Raw genomic sequence first — 27,941 nt, 5'->3', positions numbered from 1 at the left:
GGGTGTCTTTAGGGTGTTAGGAGGGAAGTACTGGTGCATATTGACACGTTTGCTCATGGAGCCCAGGCTGAGCATGAGGGTGAGTAAAACGAGGAGACTGATGCACTGGGCAAATGGGAGGGGGTAGAAAAGGGGAAAAACTCAGAATGAAGGCAGAAAAGAAAGACTATCACTATGAGGAAATGGTGGGACTGAAAGGCAAGAAGACTGTGGTCAGAGAAGGGGGCTCCATCCGCAGGGTTTGGAGCAAGAAGTCCAGAATGCTAGCAGGTGGGGATGAGCTCAACGTTCAATCCTGAATCCTAGCTGTCTCTACCCTTTAAACAGCACAGAGATATGCAGGGATATTGGACAAAATGAGATCCGCTAAGGCCAAGGTCCAAAAGTTCCAATCTACTCAGAATGAGAAAGTGTGTATTTATTTCTTCTCTTGTTGCAAGGTTGGTGAGTGGTATGGAATTTATATTAAACTATTCTTAGCTCTGGGACCGATGCTAACACATTCATCACAGCCGAAGGAAGGAGGTCAAAGAACACTGCGAGACTCTATAACCTGAGGCTAGGTACGGAAATGGCTCATTTCTTTTACATTGAAACATTACTTGGTGCAGTAAAACTCTGAAATATCCTCTAAGGAAATACTTCTTTCCTTATTACATTTTTAAAGATCCTGGCTCTCTAACCAATCAAAAACAAATACTCTATTTGGAGAAACTATTTTTTTTTTTTTTTTTTTTTTTTTTGCTGTACACGGGCCTCTCGCTGTTGTGGCCTCTCCCGTTGCGGACGGAGCACAGGCTCCAGACGCGCAGACTCAGCGGCCATGGCTCACGGGCCCAGCCGCTCCGCGGCATGTGGGATCTTCCCGGACCTGGGCACGAACCCACGTCCCCTGCATCGGCAAGCGGACTCTCAACCATTGTGCCACCAGGGAAGCCCTGGAGAAACTATTTTTAAACAAGTTTGCGTAAAAACAAAGTCGTACATATATATGTACACGCACGTTTATACACATAAAAAATTCCCTAACTGTAAAATTATTCCAGCAAAGCAGTTTTATGATGTTTCATAAAACTTTTTTAAAAAATAAAGATTCAACTGCATCTAACAATAACTCTTGTTATCTTACAAGAAGACAAAAATGCCCCCCCCAATTCTATACCGGCTGAAACTATTTGTGCAATACTGGGGACATGAAATTTACCCATTCTTGAGAACTGAGATGGCACCCTGGGATTGGAAAGAGGACATGATTAATAGCTCTATTCTTGTTTTTATATTAATCTATTCATCAATACCAATTTTACACTTGGCGTTGATCTCATGCACAAAAAGTGGGCTCTTCTATGCACCCCTCTTATCAATTAAAGATGGAACTATAGGGCTTCCCTGGTGGCACAGTGGTTAAGAATCCGCCTGCCAATGCAGGGGACATTGGTTCGAGCCCTGGTCCGGGAAGATCCCGCATGCTGCGGAGCAACTAAGCCCACGAGCCACAACTACTGAGCCCACGTGACACAACTACTGAAGCCCACACACCTAGAGCCTGTGCTCCACAAGAAAAGCCACCACAATGAGAAGCCCACGCACTGCAACGAAGAGTAGCCCCCCGCTCGCTGCAACTAGAGAAAGCCCATGCACAGCAACAAAGACCCAACGCAGACAAAAATAAATAAAAATAAAAACAAATAAATTTATTTCTAAAAAAAGATGGAACTATAGTGGTTAGCATCTTTGCATCTCTACAGACATGTCAGGAAACATCACTAATTCTAAACTTCTTAAAAACCCTCAATCTCCTAGAGAACTATTTCTGTTTTGTTTTGATTTTACATATTAGACTTAAAGACAAGGGACCACATACTGAAAACTTATGCTACCTCCTCATGCCGTTTCTCCATCTATCACACTGTAAAGACAATTTCCTGAAAATCTGTATTGCAAGTTTTTTGCTTACTTACTCAGCCTCATATACCACCACAAATTCTTCGCCAGCTTGAGAGAACCAGTAAGTACACAGTTGGGACTTCCCTCGTGGTGCAGTGGTTAAGAATCCTCCTGCCAATGCAGGGGACACAGATTCAATCCCTGGTCTGGGAAGATCCCACATGCTGTGAGGCAACTAAGCCCGTGCGCCACAAAGGCTGAGCCTGCGCCCGGGAGCCCACGAGCCACAACTACTGAACCTGTGTGCCACAACTGTTGAAGCCCACGTGCCTAGAGCCCATGCTCCACAACAGGCGAGGCCACTGCAATAAGAGGCTTGCACGCCACAGCAGAGAGTGGCCCCCACTCACCACAAATAGAGGAAGCCCGTGTGCAGCAACAAAGACCCAACGCAGCCAAAAATAAATGAAAAAAAGAAAAAAAAAGTACACAATTATGTTTTTTTCCCATTGTCCTAAGTATGAGTTTAGGGAGAGTAATAAAGGAAATTTTCTTCATTTTGACATTGAAAACCATAAGCACCACCACTGTAAGCTTCAGGTGGTAAACAAACAATGACTGTTCCAGTCAAAAAGGCAGATTGAGAAAGTTGGATACAGCAGTTACAAACAGAAGATTTATAATTTAAAAAATCTTGTAGGTGGAAATGTAATGGATAATCCTGTCCCCAAAAGAAATAACAAGAGTGAAAGTGTATCTGGTTACTCACTGAACTAGTGTATAGCTTTTCTCTCACCAACATAAGAGACACTAGGACAAACATACAATTAGCACAGAAGGAGATACAACAGGGAAAAGCAGGTGAGCACCACGGGCAGAATATCACTGCTGAATCAAAGTGGATCAAAATTTGCAAGAAAACCAGAAGAGGGGGTTATCAGCAAAGTTTTGGGAAGCAACATGGAGGAAAAATACATGAATGACCAATACTAAACTACACTCTATGTCAGATGCCCTGGCTGTACGAAGCCCTACATTTCTCAGTATTCACTCATGGCTTTGCCCACTGGCTTCGCAGAAGGAGCACTTGTAAACTCTCAGGGAACCTGAATCCAGATTGTGACTCAGAGACTTCATCGTGTCTTCTCCTGGAAGCTTTAATCAAACAGCATCAATATTACCATCTACTTGAAGAGCTGAGTTTGTGGCTTGCTTTTTAAGCCTCTTTCACATACATGTATTAACTTTTACAGTTAAGAAAACATGTAACCACCATCAAGAAAGTGAAAAGACAACACTTAGAATAAGAGAAAAGAGTTACAAATGATGTATCTGATAAGTGATTGATATCCAGAATATATAAAGAATTCCTACAACTCAACAACAAAAAAAGCAAACATCTCAATTCAAAAATGGGCAGGGCTTCCCTGGTGGCGCAGTGGTTGAGAGTCCGCCTGCTGATGCAGGGGACACGGGTTCATGCCCCGGTCTGGGAAGATCTCACATGCCGTGGAGCGGCTGGGCCTGTGAGCCATGGCCGCTGAGCCTGCACGTCCGGAGCCTGTGCTCCACAATGGGAGAGGCCATAACAGTGACAGGCCCGTGTACTGCAAAAAAAAAAAAGGGCAAAGGGGAGAGGGGTTCTGGGAAGATGGCAGAGAATCTGTCTCCCCACCTAGAAAACAACTGCACTGGCAGAATCTGTTAGATGTAACTATCTGGAATTCTGGAGTCTGTTGAAGGCTTGCAATTTCCAGGGGAAGACCTGGGCTGTAAGTTGTGGTTAATTTAAGTCAACTTCAGCTCTTAGCACCATGGCAGTTATCATCCCCCACCCCAGCCACATGGCAGGCAGCTGTGCATGGTTACTGGAGCACTTGCACACAGCCTGAGACAGCCAGGGTGGGCAAAAAGGAATCTGTCCTCCAAATACTTGGGAACTGTGCTGTGATTGTTGATTGCTGCCCCTCATCACAGAGGTGCAGACAAAGGGGCTGGCAGCCATTGTTGTATCTCTTCCCGTTGTTGTAAGTCCCTCTCCCTGTGGCTGAAGTGACTTATGGGAATTTACAAGGCCAGTGCCCTTCCCCCCCACCACCATTTTTCACTTTTTCCCCTTTTGGGAGCCAGATATTGAGGACTAGGACATTCAAAAACAACTGCATATATGGGGAAAATTAGAAAGTGGCCATACATACTCTGGGAAAGGTTCAGAAAAGATCTGAGAAGACATTAAGTTTACACTTCAGACTAATTCTCAGCACAGAGACAGCCTACAACAATCACAACAATACAAAGTAACAGAAAATAGCAAATCCCAGAGAAGGTAGAGAATCTGATTTCCAGAGTTAGATTCAAATGTCCAATGTTCAACAAAAAAATAACATGGCTTACAAAGAAACAAGAAAGCAAGGTCCATTCAAAAGAGAAAATAGGGCTTCCCTGGTGGTGCAGTGGTTGAGAGTCCGCCTGCCGATGCAGGGGACACGGGTTCGTGTCCCGGACTGGGAAGATCCCACATACCACGGATCAGCTGGGCCCGTGAGCCACGGCTGCTGAGCCTGTGTGTCCGGAGCCTGTGCTCCGCAACGGGAGAGGCCACAACAGTGAGAGGCCCGCGTACCACACACACAAAAAAAGACCTAATGGCATATATACTAGACAAAGACTCTAAAACAAAGACTCTAAAACAACTATCTTAAAGATACTCAAGGAACTAAAAGAAGATGTGGAGAAAGTCAAGAAAATGGAAATGTCAAAAAAGAAATATAAAACTTGAAAAGAAATTCTGGAGCTGAAAAGTATAACAGAAAGGAAAAATTCACTAGACAGATTCAAAGGCAGATTTAAGTAGGTAAAAGAATGAATCAGTGAACTTGAAGATAGAACAATGGAAATTAATGAGGCTGAGGAACAGAAAGAAAAAAGATTGAAGAAAAGCAAAAAGAGCCTAATGATGGGACACTATCAAGCTGACCAACATATGCATCATGGGAATCCTAGAGTGAGAAGAGAGGGAAAGGGACAGAGAGAATATTTGAAGAAATAATGGCTAAAACTGCCCAAGAGTGAGAAGAGAGGGAAAGGGACAGAGAGAATATTTGAAGAAATAATGGCTAAAACTGCCCAAATTTGATGAAAGACATGAATATACAAATCCAGAAAGTTCAATGAATTTCAAGTAAGATGAACTCAGAGAACCACACCAAGACACATTATAATCAAACTTTCAAAGCAGCAAGAGAGAAGCAAATCATCACATACAAGGAATTCTCAACAGAAAAAGACCTGAGATTACCAACAGATTTCTCATGGGAAACTTTGGAGGCCAGAAGGCAGTGGGCTGGTATATTCAGTGTGCCAAAAGAAAAACAGTGTCAACCAAGAATCCAACATCCACCAAAATGTCCTTCAAAAGTAAGGGAGAAATTAAGACATTCCCAGATAAACAAAAGTTGAAGGGGTTCATGATCACTAAACCTGACCTGCAAGAAATGCTCAAGAGAGTCCTGCAAGGTGAAATGAAAGGACACCAGACAGTAACTTAAAACCATATGGAGAAATAATGATCACAATAAAGGTAACCATATGGGCAATTATAAAAGCTAGTATTATTGTAACAATGGTTTGTAACTATGCGTTTTGTTTGCTTTCTATATGATTTAGGAGACTAATCCATTTATAGAAAAAAATAATTATTAATATAAAGCTAGTATTACTGTAACTTTGGTATGTAACTCCAAATCTTGATTTCTACATAAGTTAAGAGACTAATGCATTTAAAAGAATTAATAGAGTATGTACTTTGTCATACAATGTATATAAAGATATAATTTTGTGACAAAAACAACCAAAAGGGGTGGGGACAGAGCTATAAAGGAGCAGTTTTTGTGTGTTATTGAAGTTAAGCTTATATAAAGTCTAATTACAATATTATAAATTTAGGATGGTAAATGTAATCCCCATGGTAACCACAAAGAAAATAACTATAGAATATACACAAAAGGAAATGAAAAAGGAATTTGAACATTTCACTAAAAAAATCAACTAAACAAAGATGACAGTAATGCAGGAAATGAGGGATAAAAACGTCATAGGGCAAATAGAAGACAAACAGCACAATGACAGAAGTCCCTTCTTATCAGTAATCACTTTAAACGTAAATGAATTAAACACCCCAATCAAAAGACACAGACTGGCAGAGTAAATAAAAACACATGACCCAATAACAGGTCCCCTATTTATGAAGGCTCAGTTCATAATTCTTTGAATTTACAACAGTGCTAAAGCAATATGCATTCAGTAGAAACTGTACTTTGAATTTTGTTCTTTTCCTGAGCTAGTGATATGCAGTACAATACTCTCTGGTGATGATGGACAGCAGCAGCGAGCTGCAGATCCTAATCAGCCATACAATCACGAAAGTAAACAACCAATACACTTACAACCATTCTGTTTTTCACTTATAGTTCAATAGTCAATGAATTATATGAAATATTCAACACTTTATTATAAAATAGACTGTGTCACATGATTTTGCCCAACTGTAGGCTAATGTGAGTGACTGAGCACATTTAAGGTAGGCTAGGTATGATGTTCAGTAGGTTAGCTGTATTAAATGCATTTTTGACTTATTATAGTTTCAGCTTATGATGGGTTTACTGGGACATTACCCCACTGTAAGTCAAGGAAGATCTGTATATGTTGTCTATAAGAGACTCACTTGAGATCCAGAGATACGAACAGGTTAAAAGTGAAAGGATGGGAAAAAGATACTCCGTGCAAATAGTAACCAAAATAGAATATGGTGGCTATACTAACATCAGAAAAAATAGATTTTAAATCAGAAAAAGTTTACAAGGACATTATAAAGTAATAAAGGGTTTAATACATCAAGGAAATATAACAATTACATAAACACTTAGGCATTTAAAGACAGATCACCAAAATATATGAAGCTAAACTGACAGAATTGAAAGGAGAACTAGATAGTTTTAAAATAGCAGTTGGAGACTTCAATATCCCACTCACAATAATGGATAGAACAACCAGACAAAAGATAGATAAGGAAAGAGAGGACTTAAACAACTTAATAAACCAACTAGATCTAACAGACATACAGAACACTCTACCCAACAAGTGCATGTGGGATATTTTCCAGGATAAACCATCTGTTAGACCACAAATTAAGTCTCAAAAGATTTTAAAACACAGGTATCATACAAAGTATTTTCTCTTACCATAACAGAATAAAGTTAGAAATCAATAACAAAAGTAAAAGTGGAAAACTAACAAAATTGTGGAAATTAAACAATACACTTTTAAACAACCAATGGGTCAAAGAAGAAATCACAAGGGAAATTAGAAAATAGAGATGAATGAAAATGAAAACAACAACATACCAAAACATATGAGACACAGCAAAAGCAGCACTAAGAGGGAAATTTACAGCTACAAACACTTACATTAAAAAACAAGGGCTTCCCTGGTGGCGCAGTGGTTGAGAGTCCGCCTGCCGATGCAGGGGACACGGGTTCGTGTCCCGGTCCTGGAGGATCCCACATGCCGCGGAGCGGCTGGGCCCGTGAGCCATGGCCGCTGAGCCTGCGCGTCTGGAGCCTGTGCTCCGCAGCGGGAGAGGCCACAACAGTGAGAGGCCCGCGTACCGCAAAAAAAAAAAAAAAAAACCAAGAGCTCAGGGGCTTCCCTGGTGGCTCAGTGGTTAAGAATCCACTTGCCAATGCAGGGGACACGGGTTCGAGCCCTGGTCCGGGAAGATCCCACATGCCATGGAGCAACTAAGCCCATGAGCCACAGCTACTGAGCCTGCGCTCTAGAGCCCATAAGCCACAGCTACTGAAGCCCACATGCTACAACTACTGAAGCCTGCAAGCCTAGAGCCCGTGCTCCACAACAAGAGAAGCCACCGCAATGAGAAGCCCACGCACCGTGACGAAGAGTAGCCCCCGCTCAATGCAACTAGAGAAAAGCCTGCACACAGCAACGAAGACCCAATGCAGCCAAAAATAAATAAATAAAATGAATAAATTTTTAAAAAAGAAAAAAACAAGAGCTCAAATCAACAACCTAACTTTATAACTTAAGGAACTAGAAAAAGAACTAAGCCCAAAACTAGCAAAAGGAAGGAAATAATAAAGGTGAGAGCAGAGATAAACAAAATAGAGAACAGTAAAACAGCAGAGAACATCAATGGAACCAAAAGTTGGTTCTTTGAAAAAAATCTACAATATTGACAAGCCATTAGCTGGACTAAGAAAAAAAGAGAGAACACTCAAATTACTAAAATCAGAAATGAAAGTGGGGGTCATTAGTACTGATTTTATACATATAAAATATATTATAAGAAAGTAGTATGAACAATGGTATGCCAAAAGATTGAATAACCTAGATGAAATGGACAAACTCCTTGAAACAAAAAACTGACAGCTTCACTGGTGAATTCTACCAAACATTTAAAGAAGAACTAATACCAATCAAACCTCAAACTTTTCCAGAAAATTCAAGAGGAGGCAACACTTCCTAACCCATTCTATGAGGCCAACATAACCCTAATACCAAAGCCAAACATACTACAAGTAAATAAAACTATAGACCAGTATCTCTTAGGAACACTGATGCAAAAATCCACAATAAAATACTAGCAAGAAAAGAAAAATACCACATGATCATCTCAACTGATGCAGAAAAAACATTTGACAAAATCTAACACCCTTTCATGATTAAAAAAACACAACCAAATAGAAATAGAAGGAACAGAAGGAAACTACCTCAACATAATAAAAGCCATATAGTAAAAACCCGCAAACATCATATTCAATGGTAAAAGACTGAAAGTTTTCCTGCTAATATCAGCAAGAACATAAGGATGTCTGCTTTCACCACTTCTATTCAACATAGTACTGGAAGTTCTAGCCAGAGCAATTAAGCAAGAAAAAGAAAAAAAGGCATCCAAATTGGAAAGAAGGATGTAAAATTATCTCTGTTTACAAATGATAGATCTAGAAACTCATAAAGACTCCACAAAAAAAGCTGTTAGAACTAATAAATGAATTCAGCGAAGCAGCAAGATACAAAGTCAGCACACAAAAATCAGCTGTATTTCTACACACAAAAAATGAACAATCTGAAAAGGAAATTACAAAAACAATTCCATTTACATTAGCATCAAAAAGAATAAAATACTTCACAATTAACTTAACCAAAGAGGTGTAGACTTGTACAATGAAAACTGCAAAACACTGCTGGAAGAAATTAAAGAAGACATAAATAAATGGAAACACATCCCATGTTCATGGATTAGAAGACCTGATATTGTTAAAATGTTAATACTACTCAAAGCCATCTACAGACTCAGGGTAATCTCTATCAAAACCCCAATGATGTTTTTTGGCAGACATGGAAAACTCATCCTAAAATTCATATGGAATCTCTAGGAGCCCCAAGTAGCCAAAACGATCTTGAAAAAGAAGTACAAAACTGGGAGATTCACATTTCTGAATTTCAAAACTTACTACAAAGCTATAGTAATCCAAACAGTGTAGTATTGGCATTAAGTACAGACATATAGACCAATGGAATACAACAGAGAGCCCAGAAATAAACTCTTGCATATAGGGTCAAATGATTTTTGACAGGGGCACTAACACCATTCAATATGGAAAGAACAGTCTTTTCAACAAATGGTGCTAGAAAAACTTGATATCCACCTGCAGAAAAACGAAGTTGGAACCTTGCCTAACACCATATACAAAAATTAACTCAAAATGAATCAAGGATCAAAATGTAAGACCTAAAACAATAAAACTCTTAGAAGAAATCATAGGACAAAAGCTTCACAATATTGGATTTGGCAATGATTTCTTGGATATGAAACCAAAGACACAGGTAACAAAAGAAAAAATAGACAAATTGGACTTCATCAAAACTTTAAAATTTTGTGCATTAAAAGACACTACCCACTGAGTAAAAAGGCAACCACAGGATGGAAGAAAATATCTGCAAATCATATATCTGATAAGGGATTGATATCCAGAATATATAGAGAACTCCTAAAACTCAACAACAAAAAAAGCAAACAATCTGATTCAAAAGAGGGCAAAGGAATTGAATAGACATTTCTCCAAAGAAGATATAGGAATGGACAATAAGCACATGATAAGATGCTCAACGTAACTAATCCTTAGGGAAATGCAAGTCAAAACCACAGTGAGATATCACTTCACCCCTGTCAGGATGACTATTATGAAAAAACAAAAGACAATAAGTACTGGAGAGGATGTAGAGAAATTGGAACCCTTGTGCACTGTTGGTGGGAATGTAAAATGGTATAGCCAAACTGGAAAACAGTATGGTGGTTCCTCAAAAAATTAAAAATAGAATTACCATATGATCCAGCAATTCATTTCTGGGTATATATCTAAAAGAACTGAAAGCAGGTTCTCAAAGAGATATTTATACACCCTTGTTCATAGCAGCATTATTTACTATAGCTAAGACATGGAGGGAATTCCCTGGCAGTCCAGTGGTCAGGGCTTTGCACTTCCACTGCAGGGTGCACGGGTTCAATCCCTGGTAGGGGAACTAAGATCCCACATGTCACACGGCACAGCCAAAAACAAAAAAAACAAAAAAACCACCCATGGAAGTAACACAAGTTTTCACTGACAGATGAATGAATGAACAAAATGTGGTATATACATACAATGGAATATTAATTGTTATAACAAGCAATCACCAGTGAGGCTGTGGAGAAACTGAAACACTTGTACATTGCTGGTGGGAATTTAAAATGGTATAGTCACCATGGAAAACAATTTGGCAGGTCCTCAAAAGGTTAAACAAAGAATTACCATACGACCCAGCAATTCCACTCCTACCTGTATATCCAAAAGAATAGAAAGCAGGGACTCAATCAGATACCTATTTAACAATGTTCATAGCAGCATTATTCACAATAACCAAAAGGTGGAAACAACCCAAATGTCTATCAACAGATGAATGGATTTTTTTTAATGTATACACACACACACACACACACACACACACACACAACACACACACACAGTGGAATCTTATTCAACCATAAAAAGGAATAAAGGTCTGTTATTTGCTACAACATAAATGAACCTTGAAAACATTATTCTAAGTGAAATAAGTCAGCCACAAAAGGACAAATATTGTATGATCCCACTTCTATGAGGTACCTAGAATTCATAGAAAATTCATAGAGACAGAAGGAAGAATACAGGTTACCAGGGGATGGGGGGAATGAAGAGTTATTGTTTAACAGATACAGAGTTTCTGTTTGGAATGTGAAAAAGTTCTGGAAATGGATAAAGGTGATGGTTGCATGACTTTTTTTGTTTTTTGGCCACACAGTGCAGCTTGCAGGATCTTAGTTCCCCGACCAGGGATGGAACCTGGGCCCCGGGCAGTGGATGCACGGAGTCCTAACCACTGGAGGACCAGGGAATTCCCCCCAACCTTTTTTTTTTGCATAACATTTTGAATGTACTTAATGCTAATAAACTGTACACTTAAAAATGGTTAAGTTGGGACTTCCCTGGTGGCGCAGTGGTTGAGAGTCCACCTGACGATGCAGGGGACACGGGTTCGTGCCCCAGTCCAGGAGGATCCCACATGTTGCGGAGCGGCTGGGCCCGTGAGCCATGGCCGCTGAGCCTGCGCATCTGGAGCCTGTGCTCCGCAGTGGGAGAGGCCACAGCAGTGAGAGGCCCGTGTACCGCAAAAAAAAAAAAAAAGGTTAAATTGATACATTTTGTTATAAATATTTTACCATAATAAAAAATATTTTTAACATTTGAAGGAAAAAAAGCAGAATATTGTAAATTCATATATAATGAGCAAATCAAATACTAACATGACCTGTTAGTACAGTGTCCAAACAGAATTCCCTTTCTTCTTTCCCTCCTTTCCTTCCTTCCTTGCCTTCCTTTCTCTTTCTTAAGCTATACCAAACAACCAAACATTCTAAGGAAGACAGATGCATGAGGGAATTATAATGAAAATTTAATTTTAAAAAAAAATCATATTGCAACAGAGACTGGCAGAATGAGGTAATCCAGAGCAGGGATTATAAAAAACCAGCAGACAGAACCAAAGACCAGGAGGTACTTCTATCTTCGGTAAAAGTGAAAATGAAGAAAAGACAAAAATGTAGATGCAAGCCCCAAATTTGTAAGTCATTTAGTTCTAGAACAACTCCTTGTAATTATCTTAAAGGATAAGATGAGTTAAATAATTCAGGTGGGGCTAGTCTCACTGGCTGTGAACTACTAGGCAAGGAGACAAAGCAACAGCCTGGATTCCATGCCAGCGGAGGCCAGGGATCACATCTTACACCATCTCTGAAACTACAGTCTACCACTCTAGCTTCCCAACACTGCAGACATAATTTGTGGGAAATCAATTTAAAACTCTATGTGAGGAAAAAACAAAAACAAACCTCTATGTGATTGGTTCTCACTAAATAGTAAGTCCAGATTTCCCAAGCTCATAGCTCATGTTCAACAACAAGCCAGTTTTAAGCATGCTCTTCTGCGGATTACTGCTCAGCTGTTTCACATCTCCAAGAAAAAGGTTTAGGGCCAAAGAAGAACGTTTGCATTCTTCTGCCTTTCACTTGATTTGACAAGAATCATCTATAAAATAAACTTTAAGACCTCAGGAAAGACTCAGCTTATTAAGGATTCTTTTAAAAACTAATGCCACTGTTACAATTATAACTGGCAGAAATGGTCTCCTAAGACGCATTCCAACTCTAATTAAAACAGAGCTTTCCCAGGACTCCCACTTAATTTTAATTTATATTAAAATGGAAGAGCCATTCAATATACTGAACAACCACCCTAAATCTAGTGGCTTAAACAGGAGCATCTTCCCCTTTCATAAGCCATAAGCTTTGAGATGGGTAATGCGCTGAGGGATAACGTGCAGAATTACCCATGCAAGGGGCATATTTCCAAAACACTGAAGAAACTGTTTTCTAAACTGCGATTATGCTGTACTTAGTCAATTATGCTGTACTTTCAAAGATGGAGCACTAGGGCTTCCCTGGTAGCGCAGTGGTTGAGAGTCCGCCTGCTGATGCAGGGGACACGGGTTCGTGCCCCGGTCCGGGAAGACCCCACATGCCGCGGAGTGGCTGGGCCCGTGAACCATGGCCGCTGAGCCTGCGGGTCTGGAGCTTGTGCTCCGCAACGGGAGAGGCCACAACAGTGAGAGGCCCACGTAACGCCAAAAAAAAAAAAAAAAAAAAAAGATGGAGTACTAAAAAGAGTCTGTCCGTCGACAGCCATACCGGTGGACCTAATGGAAACTGTAAGAACAACATCTATTTGGAAACTGACTTTAATCAATATTGAAGAGATTGAATTCCCGTAGCTTTTCACTTAATTATACCTATGATTTGAGATCTGGAAGAGACTCCAAAGAGTCCCATGGCTTCTTCCACTTCATCCAAAGTGTTCTGGGCTGCTCTGTGGAAAGTTCTCACTCCACTCGCTCAGCTTGACTTTCCTTACAGCACTTATCACGACGTGACACTGTGCTGTATACTATTTGTGTACTGTTTCTTGTCCCTCTCTCCCACCAGAATATCATCTCCACAGTACAGGGGCCCTGGCTGTATGTCTGCTTTTGTATCTCAGCACCAAGCACAGACCAGGCCCTTGGTAAGTCCCGTCTTTCTTTACTGATTGACCGGATAACTCTTGCCCCGCCCTTTTGGGCTTTTTTGTTTGTTTTTGTTTTTTTGCAGTACGCGCAGGCCTCTCACTGCTGTGGCCTCTCCCATTGCGGAGCACAGGCTCCGGACGCGCAGGCTCAGCGGCCATGGCTCACGGGCCCAGCCGCTCCGGGGCATGTGGGATCTTCCCGAACTGGGGCACAAACCCTGAATCGGCAGGTGGACTCTCAACCACTGCGCCACCAGGGAAGCCCCCACCCTTTCGTTTTATACACGAGATTATTCGAGGCCCAGAGGAGTAAAGTGACTTGCCCATAGTCACTAGACTAATTAGAGGGAAAGTTGGCCTTAGAGCCAAGCTTAACTCCCAGTCATCCTTCCAAAGTAGATACAATTATGCCACGCCCTGCTTTTGATAGCTCCTAAAAATTGTCAGTATGCTTCAGCCTTTCAAATCTCTCCAAATTTTGCCTGATCCACTTCCTCTAGTCTTGTCTCCTGCCACTCCCTACCAAGCCTGAATGTTCCTGCCACCTCAGTATACCATGGCCTCATGCTTGCCATACCTTTGCTCACTGTTCCCTACCTCTGGAATACCTTTCCACCTCCTCTCCATCTGTCAAAATTCTACCCACCCTTCAAGACCCAGCTCAACTATCACAACCTCTGGAAGCAACCTCCTTATCTTTCTTCATTCTATCCTCCTTCCCCAGAACAGTCACCCCTTCTTCTGAGTCACCATAGCACTTGGACCTTCTATCACAGCACATTTTACATTCTTGTCTTTCTTCTTTACTAGACTGTGAATTCTTCATTTTTATATTCACTAGCAACTCCACAGTGCCTGGTATGAACAGCTGGATCAGGGAAAGAAAGAGAAATACAGGGGACATATGCTACCTTTCCATATTCAATATGATTCCCAACATGACAACAAGCCTCCCAGCACCCCCAACTGACTGTCCCAATGACCCAAATTAAAAAAAAAAAATTGGTTACAACAAGAAATGGGACGTGACAGTACATGAAATCAACTAGTGAATTGTATGACATAAATCATAATGCATTCATTCATTCTGCAGCAATGTAAAAATGCTACATTCTTTTCTCAAGCTAGAAACTACAAGAAAAGTTCTCATTCAAGTGACCAGTACTCCCCTAATCTTTGTTCTTTTCACGCTATGTCCATGGTGCCCAGCCCATGGTTCGCAGCACTCAACACACGTCTGCTGACGTGAGATAAACTGGATTTACGATGACTCAGGCTGCATGGGATGTGGATGGTCATGGTACTTTTCATTAAGCTTCATACCGCAGGACACAGTTACTTATTTCTGGCCTACTCCAAGGTAACCATTTAAGACTGCTATCTTGTTTTGTTCCTCTGATCAACTCCGGTTGTTTGCAACAGACGAAAAGCATAGAAAAATGATCATCTTGATATATTTTTATAAGCCACCCTTCTGGAAGTAATTGCCTATCTTCTCTCACCCTCCACACTGCCCCTAGTAAAAGGATAAGTTCCTGCACATTACTAGCTAGTATGGATGATGAGAGTAATTGAAGTGTCAAGAGGTTGCCTGACAAAGTTGCTGCTCATGAGTTGTCACTGATAACAAACTGATAGTGACTTACAACTCTGTGTGGGCAAGGGGGAGAAAAAGACAGACTAGATCTAAGCTGCATAATGTAAACATCTTTAAGATGTTAATCTGAGCTGCCTATGTTGATTAGTAAAACAAAAATCTCAACTAAAAATAACGAATTTTGTTCTGAGGTTTTCTTCCTTTCTATCTTTGCCAATTAAAGACTATTATGTCACAAAATTGACAGGAAGCCCCCACTGAGGGCCACGGCTTTCGCACCACCTGATCCTGGCTATTTCTTCTTTGACTGGAACATCAGTCACATCCATGGTTAAGAGATAGTCACTAACAGCTCATAAGCTCTTCCTGTGGAACACCAGCTAAGCAATCTCTCTTCACTTCAGCTCTCCTCCCTCCAAAAGGAATACAGCCTGAAAAGCTTGCTGCTTTGTCCTCAAGGATCATTCAGAACTGTCTGAAATCTTCACAAGATATATTAAAGTATTCACTCAATTGAGCACCATATTTATTCCAGAGTTACAACTGTTAATGTCTAATAATTTAATGTGCTTTTCTCATAATTAAATAAAGCCATAGGGCTTCTGGCCTATAATAGGAAGGTAAAACTGAGCCTAAAAATCAACACCATAAACAAAACAAAGCCCCCCTCCTACACACGCACGCACACGCGCACACACACACACCTGGCATAATACCTAATATGCAGTGACTCAGGCACAGATCTTGCAACATATGATAATTGCCATGCACTAAATGGTCTTTTAATGGTTCAAAGGGTTCCCATCTTCCTGAACACCTAACCTATTAGCAGGGAGAGATTACAGGCAATGGAAAGAACTCAGCTCAGTTACTTAACCTCTGAACTTAGCCTTCTCATCTGTAAAATGAAGGGTTGGTCTAGAACAACACCACCCAATAGAAATATAATGCAAGCCGCAAATGTAGCTTTTAATTTTCTAGTAGGTACATTTTTAAAAGTAAAAAAAAAAAAAAAAGTAAAATTAACTTTAATAATGTTTTAGTCAATCTAACATAGCTAAAACATTATTTCAACATGTTATATTTTTAAATTATCAATGATTTATTGTACATTTTTTTCATACCAAGTGTTTGAAATCCAGTGTGTATTTTAAACTTAGGGCTCCTCCCAGTTTGGACAGGCCACACTTCAAATGCTCAATAACCACATGGGGGACCAGTTACTGTACGAGACAGCACTGGTCTAGATGATCTTGGATATTTCTCTCGACACTAGAAGTAATTTTAACAAAGAGAATAAGAGATTTGGAGATGAAGGTATGCTTAGAAAAACTATAAAGTGTTTTCCGGATATTCTCAGTCTATTCATTCTCATTCAAAATGGTGTTTTGCTTTTTTTAACTTTTATTTTTTTAATTCAAATGGGGTTGGATCTGTAAACAACTGACTAGGTGGTCTAATCTATTACTGTCAGATTTACCCTGCTCTCACTAACAGAGCCACTGTCCTACAAACCTATAAGGAAAGCTAACATTCAAGACAATGTATAACTGCTAAATAAATGAGACTTCTAAAACCTCAGAACTAGAAAAAAACCACTGTTAAAAATGAGAGTTCAACAGAAATGACAAAGAAAATTATGGGACAACCATGTTATCGTCCACATATTAAGATAATGCTAGGAAACACAAATGTGCACGTGCTTTTGGAATTGATTCTCTAATTACTCAACATCCACTGAGGAAGATTCATGCTACTCCTCCCACACCGTCTTGCTTATTAGTCCCTTTGTGATCAATGATCTGCCTTCGCCAGATGGCTGGTCTGGGTTAAGAGCACAATATGAGATCAAAGAACAAAGCAAAGCTAACTGGCCTTCCCGGGAATTGAACCTGTGACCCTGACCTCATTAACTCTAGAAAACAGTTAACCCATCACAAACATGTCTGGGCAGCTGCACCCTAAGTAGTGCCAAGCAAGCCCACTGCATCTGTCACAATAATACTCTGGTAGAGAAAAAGTCACTCTACATTTATTAAGGACTTTTCAAAATGAAGAAAAGCTGGAATGCAATCATTGAGGGCAGCTGGAATTCATTGGCAGTGTCTTACCAGCTCTGCTGAACCTGTCGCAAGCTTCCCTAAGAACGACAGCAGTGGCCCTGGCCTGAGACCACAGATGGCTTTGACAATGGGGTCCTGATGTTTCCTCTTCCAAAAACCATGATCTTGGGGCCATGGACTTTCCTTTTTTTTCTCCCAAGTTGGGAAAGTGTGGGTTAACAATTACATACAAGAACTTTCACAGATTATTTGTTGACTCCGGCTTATCCCAGATTTAAACAATAACTGAGTTTCTCTGTTGCCCCCGCCTGCTCCCCTTCTCCCCTATTAGTGCCAGCCAATCCCTGACCAGGGGAGTGGAGACAGGCCAGTGGACCTCTGGGTGGCTTATTCCTACTCTCCCTGGTAAAAAGCCCAACACCTTTTTTACAAGTGCTCCCTCCTTTCTTGTTAATGAGAATAATTCTTAGCAGCTGGTATCAGCTCTAAATTCTACTCTAAAAACCTGTCTCTAGTGAGCTGAGTACTTACTTCCAATTTAAATATTTCCCAAAGTGTTTCAGGGATGCAGCTTCTGTATCTTTTCCTCAAAGACACATTTTTAAAATAGTACCAGTTTCAGAAGTAAGTTTATTAAAATTTCCACGCAAGCCTCAAAGAATACTATTTGAAAAATTCAACAAACATCTGGAAGAGCTGGTGAAGATTTTAAAATCTGAAAATATTTCTGCATTTCATTTTTGACATTTTAAATGGAATCATCTTTCCACATGCAAACTCACTAGAATATAAAAGCTATTACGTACAGTTGTTCTATTTGGCTTCTTAAATATTTCTGATAACATGTGACTAAAGCATTCAACATCTCTTAAATGTTTTGACTCAGTTTTTTCATTACCACAAAGTTATTTAAGATAATTTTTAAATTTATGGATTAAGAGCTTGTAATCTTGCACTTCTCATGTAACTGTGGAAATCATACATATAAGTAGATCCAAAATATGCCTATGTATCTGCCTCAAAGGCACTAATACAGGTACATATCTAAATTGATTTTGCTCTTTTTATCTCAAAGAATTTTCACATCAAGAATAAAAGTAGTACAAAATGTAATGGGAACCCAGTTTACTTGCCTGAATATAAAAACATTACAGTGACCATTCAATAGCTGTAATATTTCTTGATGCTCATAAAAACTATACCAATCCACTAAGGGTCAAGTGTTAGACAAAAGGAATAAATTAATAAAATAAGCATAAAACATAAGCTTATGACAACTGTACACAATTTCGTCAGGGGCAAAACAAGTTTTTGAGGGCTCATCTAAGGATAAAATCTGATGTCCAACAATAAATGAAACAATATACTCACTTTTATCTAATCTTAACAGAAATTGATGGTTTATGAAAAATATGTGGTTTCACATAAACCATGAAACTGCTGATCTTTGTCTAATATAGCATCATGATCTACACAAACTCTGATTTTAAAAAATTGTCAGTTTTGAAAATACCAACCTTAATTCAACAAATAAACTAGTTAAACATACCAGGGAAAGTTTAAAGCTCCATACACACGGAAGCTATAATGCAAAAGCAAGAGCGTATTTATATATTTTTAAGCACCTGGTATTTATCTTATTTATAAGATACACTCCTACGCGTTCAACCAGACACTGAAAAAGCCTGAATCTGTCAGACATAAGTGTGAAAGAAACAGTGAAATTTGCCTTTCCATTGTCATGTAAAATTATCTATTTGTGTTTTTAAAGTACTCTTTATAAAATATATTTCCTAAATTCTTTCTCACAATATTTTTAAAAGAGGAGGAAAGTTCCAGAACTACCAAAAAATTAAAATTAAAATACTGCTAAAAATTTAAGAAACATTTGCAAGGAAGTGAAACACAAAAACAAAAAATTAATAGTACGGTTAGTGGTGGTTTCTTACAAGTACTTTACAAAATAAATACTTTCACTGCCTGGTGAGTTTGAAACAAATCAATATACTATAAAGTACTCTTGTAGCTCTTAAGTCTTCATTTTGTGCCTTAACAAAAGCCAACATTCATTTGTAATGAAATCTTTTTATAGTGACACAGCTATTTCATGTCTCTTCTGAATCTATATTAAACCTTTGGGTGCACAATAAAACTAACCAATTGAGTGACTCTGTCATAAAAACCTGAGAAGTTATTCCAAAATGTTTACATCAAAGACCAGCCAAAGTCAAAATGAAATACTAGTCTATGCAGTATACTTTCTTACTTTACTAACTTGAAGATTTTCTTCAAATGTGTCCTTTCAAAGGAAACTACAAAAGATGCACCACAACCGGTAAGTTCTCAACATTACCATTCAAATTTATGCAAAAGAAGGAATGATATGTCTTCAGAAATCACTGTGAGAGAACCTCAGAACACAGTGTTGAGGCTGATAGAGCAGAGAGCTTTGGGATCAAACAGAACAATTCTTGCTTCAACTCTCACTAACTTTGTGACCTTGTGCAAGTTCCTAAAACCACTTTGAGTCAATTTCAATTACCAAATGGAAACAGAAGACCTTCTTACAAGGCTGTCATGAGCACTAAATTAGATAACATACAAAAACAGACTGCTTAGCACAGTACCTAGATGGTAATAAATACTCAATATATGGTTATAATTACTAAGAAATGTTTAAAAACCTATTTTCAGTGTAATTTAATACTTAAATTCCAAAAGATGCTGTAAATCATTAGAGGGAAAAACATAAAGATTCAATAACAGATTTTTCTTTAATGCACTCATTAACCTGATTATCCTTTACATTAGTGCTTTTCAAATTGCAGGTCCTGGTGCATTAACAGGATATGAAATTATGTAGTGTATCTCAACCAGCATTTCTAAATAAAACAGAATGAAAAATATAAGAATGCATTGCACAAGGAAGTCTGAGCACTGATTAGTGAATTTTTTTTAATTAAACACACCTGTAATGTATCTGTATACTGGATGGCAAAGTAAAACTCATCTCTTATTGTGCCAAAAAAAAAAAAGTTTAAAAGCCACTGCTTCATTACAATAATGAGAATAAAAGTAATTAGCTGACACTGAATGCTTAGTTTCTACTAGACACTGTGCTAAGCATTATGCTAAGCACATTGTTTCATTTGATCCTCCCCCAAATCCTGTAAGGTAGGTAGGTACTATTACTTTCACCATTTTACAGATGAGAAAACTGAGACTTAGAGAGATTAAGTCACTTGCCAAAGATGCAGAACTAGTGGCTGGTAAATCCAGAGTTCAAATTTAGTCATCTGTCTCCAGAACTCGCACATTTAACCACTTCACTAAGTAGTGGGTTATAAGATATAACTTTTCCTTATGTAAAAGTTATTCAAAAGGTAGACTTTAATAAGGCCTAATTCAAGAGAGATTTTCTGGAGGTGCAGCGTATCTTGGAGAAGACAGTGTGATTCAGAGATGAAAGCACCAGGCGTGAGGTCGAGCTTCTGTCCCTGGCATTGTTGCTTCAGTGGCGAGGAGTTGGCAAGTCATTTAATCTCGCTGTGTCTGGATTTCCTCACCTACAAAACGGGAATGATAGTATCTGCCCTGCCTCCCCACAGGCCATTGTGAGAAAGTATTTGTACATATAACAAGTGAAATGTGCTATTGTGCCACTCAGTTACATGAGATGATCATTAACATGACCCAAGGGGCCCCAGTCTTCATAGAAACATACATCACACATGATCAAAAAAGGAAGGTCAGCAGGCTTTTATTATAAACTGTGTGTGGAAACAGTCTGTACAGTTCTTGGTACACAGTAGGCCTTCAGTAAATGTTCATTAAACTAAAAGAAGTAAACCAATTCGACCTGTATGCATATTTTATCCATTTGCATTTTATTTTTCATTAATTCATTCTTTCCTCAACTATTTATTGAACACTTAGTATATACCAGACTGTCCCTTACCCTGGAGAATTTCGTGTTAATTTCAATTAATTTTCCCAAAATTGTGTAAGAGAAAACTGTAAAATACAGCTTCTTCACCTAGCAATAATAACTTACATTTATTACATTGCTTTATAGTTTTTGGAAAGAACTATGTGGAAGCTTTTGTTTCTCACACCAATTGCCTGTGTCAAGTCAGTATTATTATCTTCCTGACTCCAAATTCAGTGCTAAATGACTGCTAAGTCTTTAAATGAAAGTTTCCCCATTTCTGAGATGACTGTAAATATGGGATTTGAAGAAACTACCTTTTAATTCTGGAAAGGGGCAATCTAGTAGCCTGATTTTCCTCCCTTCACATGTCTGAGCTGAAGTAATGCAACCATATCGCCTACATAAGATGCATTTTTCAGAATGCTTCTTAAAAAACCTGCCTTTGAAATCTTTTTTTTTTACAGCTAATTTTCTGTTGAATATATTGAACTAGGATTCAGTTTTCTCATAGCATAAAGGAAGGAGTAGTGGAAGTGTCTTTCCTTTGTTGACTTTTTTAAATTACTCAAAATTGTTGTTTTCAGATTCCTGAGTCACATACAACACCAAATAATTGTTAGCCTTTTTATATATAATTCAACAACTACTACAGGTGATTTTTACAGGGAAACGATGATTTAAAGACAACTTGATGAACTGAAAATTTGCTACATGATACTAAGAAACCTTTACTAAAATTGCCTTATCCTTTGTATTCTAACCACTCCCTCTCCATCACCACCACCCCCAACACACACGCACTCCCTCACCTACACCAGATCAGTTTCCGGGCCATTATTCTTAAAACCATATTAAAATTTCACAACACACGGTGGTAGTTACTAGGTTTTCTGCCCCATGCCACCCCGCCCATCCACTGAATCAATGTCTTTAAATATATATATTTTCTCTGAAAATGCAAAATTCAGAAGATGATTACGATGCCTCTATTCTGAGACTATCTCAAATGTAGCCGTCTGCCCTTCTGTTTACTGATAAGCCGGAATAAAAGCCATACCCCACCCACCGTCTCGGTAGGGTTAGGAGGTCCAATCTCGCCACTAAAGAGCTCTGCAAGAAAGGAGGGTTATAGAACCAGAAAAACCTCTGGGAGGAGATAAGGAAAACACATTTTACACCACTGGCAGCGTGCAGTCTCCCGACTTAAGCCCTTGTAAACAGGGAAAACCTTTGTCTTGCCTCAGCCATCAAACTGGTGGCTCATCAGAATTGGAGCAACAAGAGTTTGTGCGAAATGGCTCGGCAGAGGTTAAACAAAGCAATGCAGCTCAGGCCCGGGGAGAGGGCTGAGCCGGGTCAGCGTCCGAGATCCCAGACGGCGAGGTCTCGCTTTGACCCCCGCCGCAGTCGGGACCCGAGCCGGGGACCCCGGGACAGGCTGCTGCGGCGCGGGAAGGACAGAGGGAATTAGAAGGTCCCACGCTCTCGGCAAGTTCCCTGGAGCACAGCCGGTCCGCAGGTTCCTCGAGTGGGATCCAAAGCGGCGCACACCACGCGCGGGTGCCTCAGGGAGGGTCCGCGCAGAACGCGCAGGGACACCGCCCCAAAGTCCACGGCCGGCCACGCCGAGCCCACGCCCCCAGGGCAGAGACAAGGTCGGGGATCCCGGGGCGCCGCGGGGGCCTGGCCCGCGGGTCGCGAGGGGAAAGGAGAAGCCCGCCCGCTGCACCCATTGTCTGGCTCTGGCCGCGGGCCGGGAGGGCGCTCACCTGAGGTCCCCGCCTGGAGCCGGGGCTGGCAGAGGGGCTGGACGGCGACGGGCGGTCCCGCGCGGGCGGCGGGCGCGGATGCACAGTCCGCGGCGCTGCCGCAGCACCAGCAGACTCCTCAGCAGCACCGGCAGCGCACCCGCCTCTCAGGCGGCCGCGGCCTCCATTGCTCTCCCCGCCGCCGCCAGCGCGCGGCACTGCGCTGCCGGCCCCGCGCGGCGTGGTCACATGCTCCGCCCGCGCCTCGGGCGCTCGGACCCGCGCCGCGGCCCCGCCTGGCTTCGCGCATGGACCGCTGGGCCCTGCTGCGGGGCGCGGGGAGCCCCGAGTTCCCTTTCGCGCCCTCCAGGAAAGACAGGCTCCGGACAGCTCCCTTCCCGGGGGAGTAGGGGGGGTGCCCAAAAACCGGAGCCGGGCACAGGGAAGGGCGTGGGATTGGTCAGTGCCCTCCCTACCACTGCAGGGATGTCCCGGCTGAACCCGTGGCGTCGGAGGTTACTGTGGTGAGCTCCCAGGGAGGCTCACGTGGGGCAAGAACTGGAGACCGTAAGTCACCACCCCACGGGATGCAAGTCTGGCCCCTGGTACCTGGATGAGCCAGAGACTCACGGGAACGACCTAGACTCCAGAAGGAGTTGCGCCCTTCAGAGCCCAGACAGTGAGAAATGGCATTGGACTCCTGAAAGTCAAGTTGAAAGATGCTACACAAATAGAAAGGCTCAAAATTGCTTTGCTGAGTCGCTGTACTTCTGAACAGACTGACACTGACATTGGGCATTATTATCCCTAGCATAATTAAATATTGACTTTGATATTTTAAGAAAACTATTTATCTTTTCCTTTTTTGGCCTAACTGGAAACACTAAGGTTTTTTCTCCATATGTTTTGCTATGACTATTTCGATGGAACTTGGAAATCCGTTTCTAGTGATCTTTTCCTTCTCTATGCATGCAAAGATGCTAAAAACAATTTTGTATCATTATTAATCAAGAAGTTGAAAACAAAGCAAAAAAAAATCTTCTGTGACAAAAGATGCAGAAGATGAAGGGTAACCCTAATAGGTGCTCCATCTTGAGTTGGATGTCCCAATGCCAAAACCAGGGCTACTAATTTAAATGCAGGTGCCTGACTTACAAGAGCAACTTTGATAGTGGGAGAATAGTGCATATTGCCTTATCCAACTGAGTTTTTCTAGATAAACAATTAACTACAGAATATGGTTGTGTATTTTTGTAAATACAGATATCATTGTTCAGGGCTTGCATATTCTAAATGATGTCTGCTTTATTCCAAATAAGCATAATGAAGAGTTTTATATAGGCTTGAGCAAGTTCTCTTTGATTTGATCTAGTAGCAGTAGAAATTCTCAGAAGCCAAAAATTAAATCTGTGTAGAACATATAACTGGGGTCTTTTTCTTGACATATTATAGTCTTGCCAAGGACATGAATACACACACTATAAATATTCAAATTTACATAAATCAAGTGTAGGTCTACTGTCTTTTAATTTTGCAGGGCAAGGAATACCAAATTATACACCCTTAAAATATTGAAAGAGTTCTAGAGAATCTATGCTTATGTTAGAGTTCTCTAGCTCTAATGGACTTTGTGTCTCATGGGCCTCAGAAATCAGCAGCTATCAGGCACCACTTTTGACGGGTGCTGTTTTTTCCCTCACTTTTCAAACACATTGGTTCCTAGTTACTACATTCAGGGCTATAATAACAATGTGGCACATCAAACCAGGTATCAGTCCACTATTCCACTTTTGACATGTAACACATGGATTTTCAGAGACCATAATACGATACAAAAGAAAGATGCAGGGCTTCCCTGGTGGCACAGTGGTTGAGAGTCCGCCTGGCGATGCAGGGGACACGGGTTCGTGCCCTGATCCGGGAAGATCCCACATGCCGCGGAGCGGCTGGGCCCGTGAGCCATGGCCGCTGAGCCTGCGTGTCTGGAGCCTGTGCTCTGCAACGGGAGAGGCCACAACGGTGAGAGGCCCGCGCACTGCAAAAATAGGTAATAAATAAATAAAGACAGGAAAAATCTAAAGTAGTAGAAATACTGTGGTGTAGGAAGTATCGTGATTATTCCTTGCAACTTCTTCAGAACCTTGCTGTGTTCCCAACAGCCTTAACCTCCAAAGTGAGAAAATTGAAGTATAACATCATTTTGAAAATTTCTATTAGTCAAGGATAAGGTTAGTAATTCCCTTCTGACCACTCCAGGGGATGGGCTGTTGTGAATATTCAGAGTTCAAGGTGAGTGAGGTGGACTTATTTAAAAGACTCAAAGGGCATGCAGTGGCTCTTTGGATGGGGTGACACTCAGAATAACACCTACCCTATCCATAGTACTGGCTTTGTGTTCTGTGCATGGGTTTTTGGATAATTCACTTAATTTCAGATGTTTCTTCAGGTCTGTAAAATGGGGGTAATTGTTGCATGTTACATATCTTACATCTAAATTACAAAGTTATTCCTGTCACAGACCATAATAGAAAAGAATATGAAAAAGAATGTATATACATGTATAACTGAATCAGTTTGCCATACAGTAGAAATTAAAACATTGTAAATCAACTATATTTCAATAAAATAAATTTTAAAAAATAAATTACAAAGTTATAATGGTGTCTAAAAATAAAGTAACAGCAAAGTATACTAGGCAAATACTAACAAAAAGAAAGCACATGGAGACAACTGGATATTAATATGCAAAAGGATGAAACACCATCTCACACCATATACAAAAATTAATTCAAAATAGATCATAGACCTAAAAGTAAAAGCTAAAACTATAAAACTCTTCAAACAAAATATAGGAGTAAATCTTCACATCCTTGGCTTAGACAATGGTTTCTTAGCTACAACACCAAAAGCACAAGCAACTAAAGAAAAAATAAATAAAACAAGACTACATCAAAATTCAAAACTTTTGTGCTGCAAGTAATATCATCAAGAGAGTGTTTGGGGCTTCCCTGGTGGTGCAGTGGTTGAGAGTCCGCCTGTCGATGCAGGGGATACGGGTTCGTGCCCCAGTCTGGGAAGATCCCACATGCCGCGGAGCGGCTGGGCCTGTGAGCCATGGCCGCTGAGCCTGCATGTCCGGAGCCTGTGCTCCGCAACGGGAGAGGTCACAACAGTGAGAGGCCCGCGTACCGCAAAAAAAAAAAAAAAAAAAAAAAAAAAGAGAGTGGGACTCCCCTGGTGGTGCAGTGGTTAGGAGTCCGCCTGCCAATGCAGGGGACGCGGGTTCGAGCCCTGGCCTGGGAGGATCCCACATGCCGCGGAGCAGCCTGGCCCGTGCGCCACAGCTACTGAGCCTGTGTGCTGCAACTGCTGAGGCCTGCGCGCCTGTAGCCTGTGCTCCGCAACGAGGAGTGGCCCTGGCTCACCGCAACTAGAGAAAAGCCAGTGCACAGCAATGAAGACCCGTTGCAGCCAAAAATAAATAAATTAACTAAAAAAAAGAGAGAGTGAAAATATGACCCACAGGGTGGGAAAATATACAGGTTTCCCCTGCTATCTGAAAGCAGAGCATTCTTATGAAGACTTTCATAATCCAAAGTGGTGTAAAGCAAAGAAGCAATTACCTTAGGACACAGCTTGCTAACAGATGCACAAAATAAATCAAGGTAAAGCACATAAACAATAAGGTTCTCCTGTATAGCACAGAGAATTATATTCAATATTCTATGACAAAACATAATGGAAAAGAATATTTTAAAAGATTGTATATATATGTATGACTGAATCACTTTGCTGTACAGCAGTAATCAACACAACATTGTAAATCAACTGTACTTCAATAAAAAAATAATAACACAATTTTTAAAAGATAAGGCACAGATACAGACACAGTTCAAACTATGGCAACTTGATGCTGAGATGCTAAGTGTAGTTTCTGGGGAAATAGCTTGGCAGTGCCACTCTCACTGCTTGGGATGCACATCTTTTCTATAACAGCTTGCTGTAAAACACTGACCACTATTTTTGCTTTTTGACTTTTTCTGTAAAAGAGAAAATCCTCTTTGGATTTCTTTCAGTTAGCAAAAACAGGTACTAATACAATGACGCGGCATAAAGCAAACTTTTGAAAATCCGGGGATACCTGTATTTGCAAATCATATATGTATCTGATAAGGGACTTGTATACAAAATATAAAAAGAACTTGTACAACTCAATAGTTTAAAAGACAAATATCCGGGCTTCCCTGGTGGCGCAGTGGTTGAGAGTCCGCCTGCCGATGCAGGGGACACGGGTTCGTGCCCCGGTCCGGGAAGATCCCACATGCCGCAGAGCGGCTGGGTCCGTGAGCCATGGCCGCTGAGCCTGCGTGTCCGGAGCCTGTGTTCTGCAACGAGAAAGGCCACAACAGTGAGAGGCCCGCGTACTGCAAAAAAAAAAAAAAAAAGAAAGAAATATCCTAATTTTTAAATGAGCAAAGGATCTCAATAGACATTTCTCTAGTAAAGGTATACAAACGGCCAATAAGCAAATTAAAAGATGCTCAACACCATTAACCAACAGGGAAACGCAAATCAAAGCCACAATGAAATACCACTTTACACCCACTAGGATAGCAATAATTTAAAAGATAGATAATAACAATTGTTGGTGAGGATGTAGAAACATTCAACCCTCACACATTACTGGTAGTAATGTGAAATGGTGCAGCCACTTTGGGAAATAGTTGGCAGTTCCGAAATATGTTAAATATGGAGCTACCTACCATATGACCCAGAAATTCCACTCCTAGGTACACACCTAAGAGAAATGAAAGATATGTGGCACAAACCATGTACAGGAATGTTTATGGTAGCATTACTTATAATGGCCAAAAGTGGAAATAATCAAAATGTCCATCGACTCATGAATGGATTAAACAAAAGGTGGTATTATCCATACAGTGGAATATTTGGCAATAAAAAAGGAGTGAAATACTGATACATGCTACCACACGGATG

The 27,941-nt window shown here is 40.6% G+C and overlaps 1 protein-coding gene across 1 annotated transcript in view; it reads right to left on the bottom strand.

Moving 5' to 3' along the window:
• Positions 1-23,389, bottom strand: part of CRACD (capping protein inhibiting regulator of actin dynamics) — a 316,726-nt gene extending 293,337 nt beyond the window's left edge. Inside the window, exon 1 of the mRNA XM_082609280.1 lies at positions 22,965-23,389. The gene's annotated coding sequence lies outside the window, so the exon portion shown is untranslated. The remainder of the gene's footprint in view (positions 1-22,964) is intronic.
• Positions 23,390-27,941: the final 4,552 nt, after the last annotated feature.

This window comes from Mesoplodon mirus (assembly GCF_964341445.2).
Source record: "Mesoplodon mirus genome assembly, chromosome: 2".
Lineage (NCBI taxonomy): Eukaryota > Metazoa > Chordata > Mammalia > Artiodactyla > Ziphiidae > Mesoplodon > Mesoplodon mirus.
The sequence above is the reverse complement of the archived record's forward strand: the minus strand, read 5'-3'. Positions and strand labels throughout refer to the sequence as shown.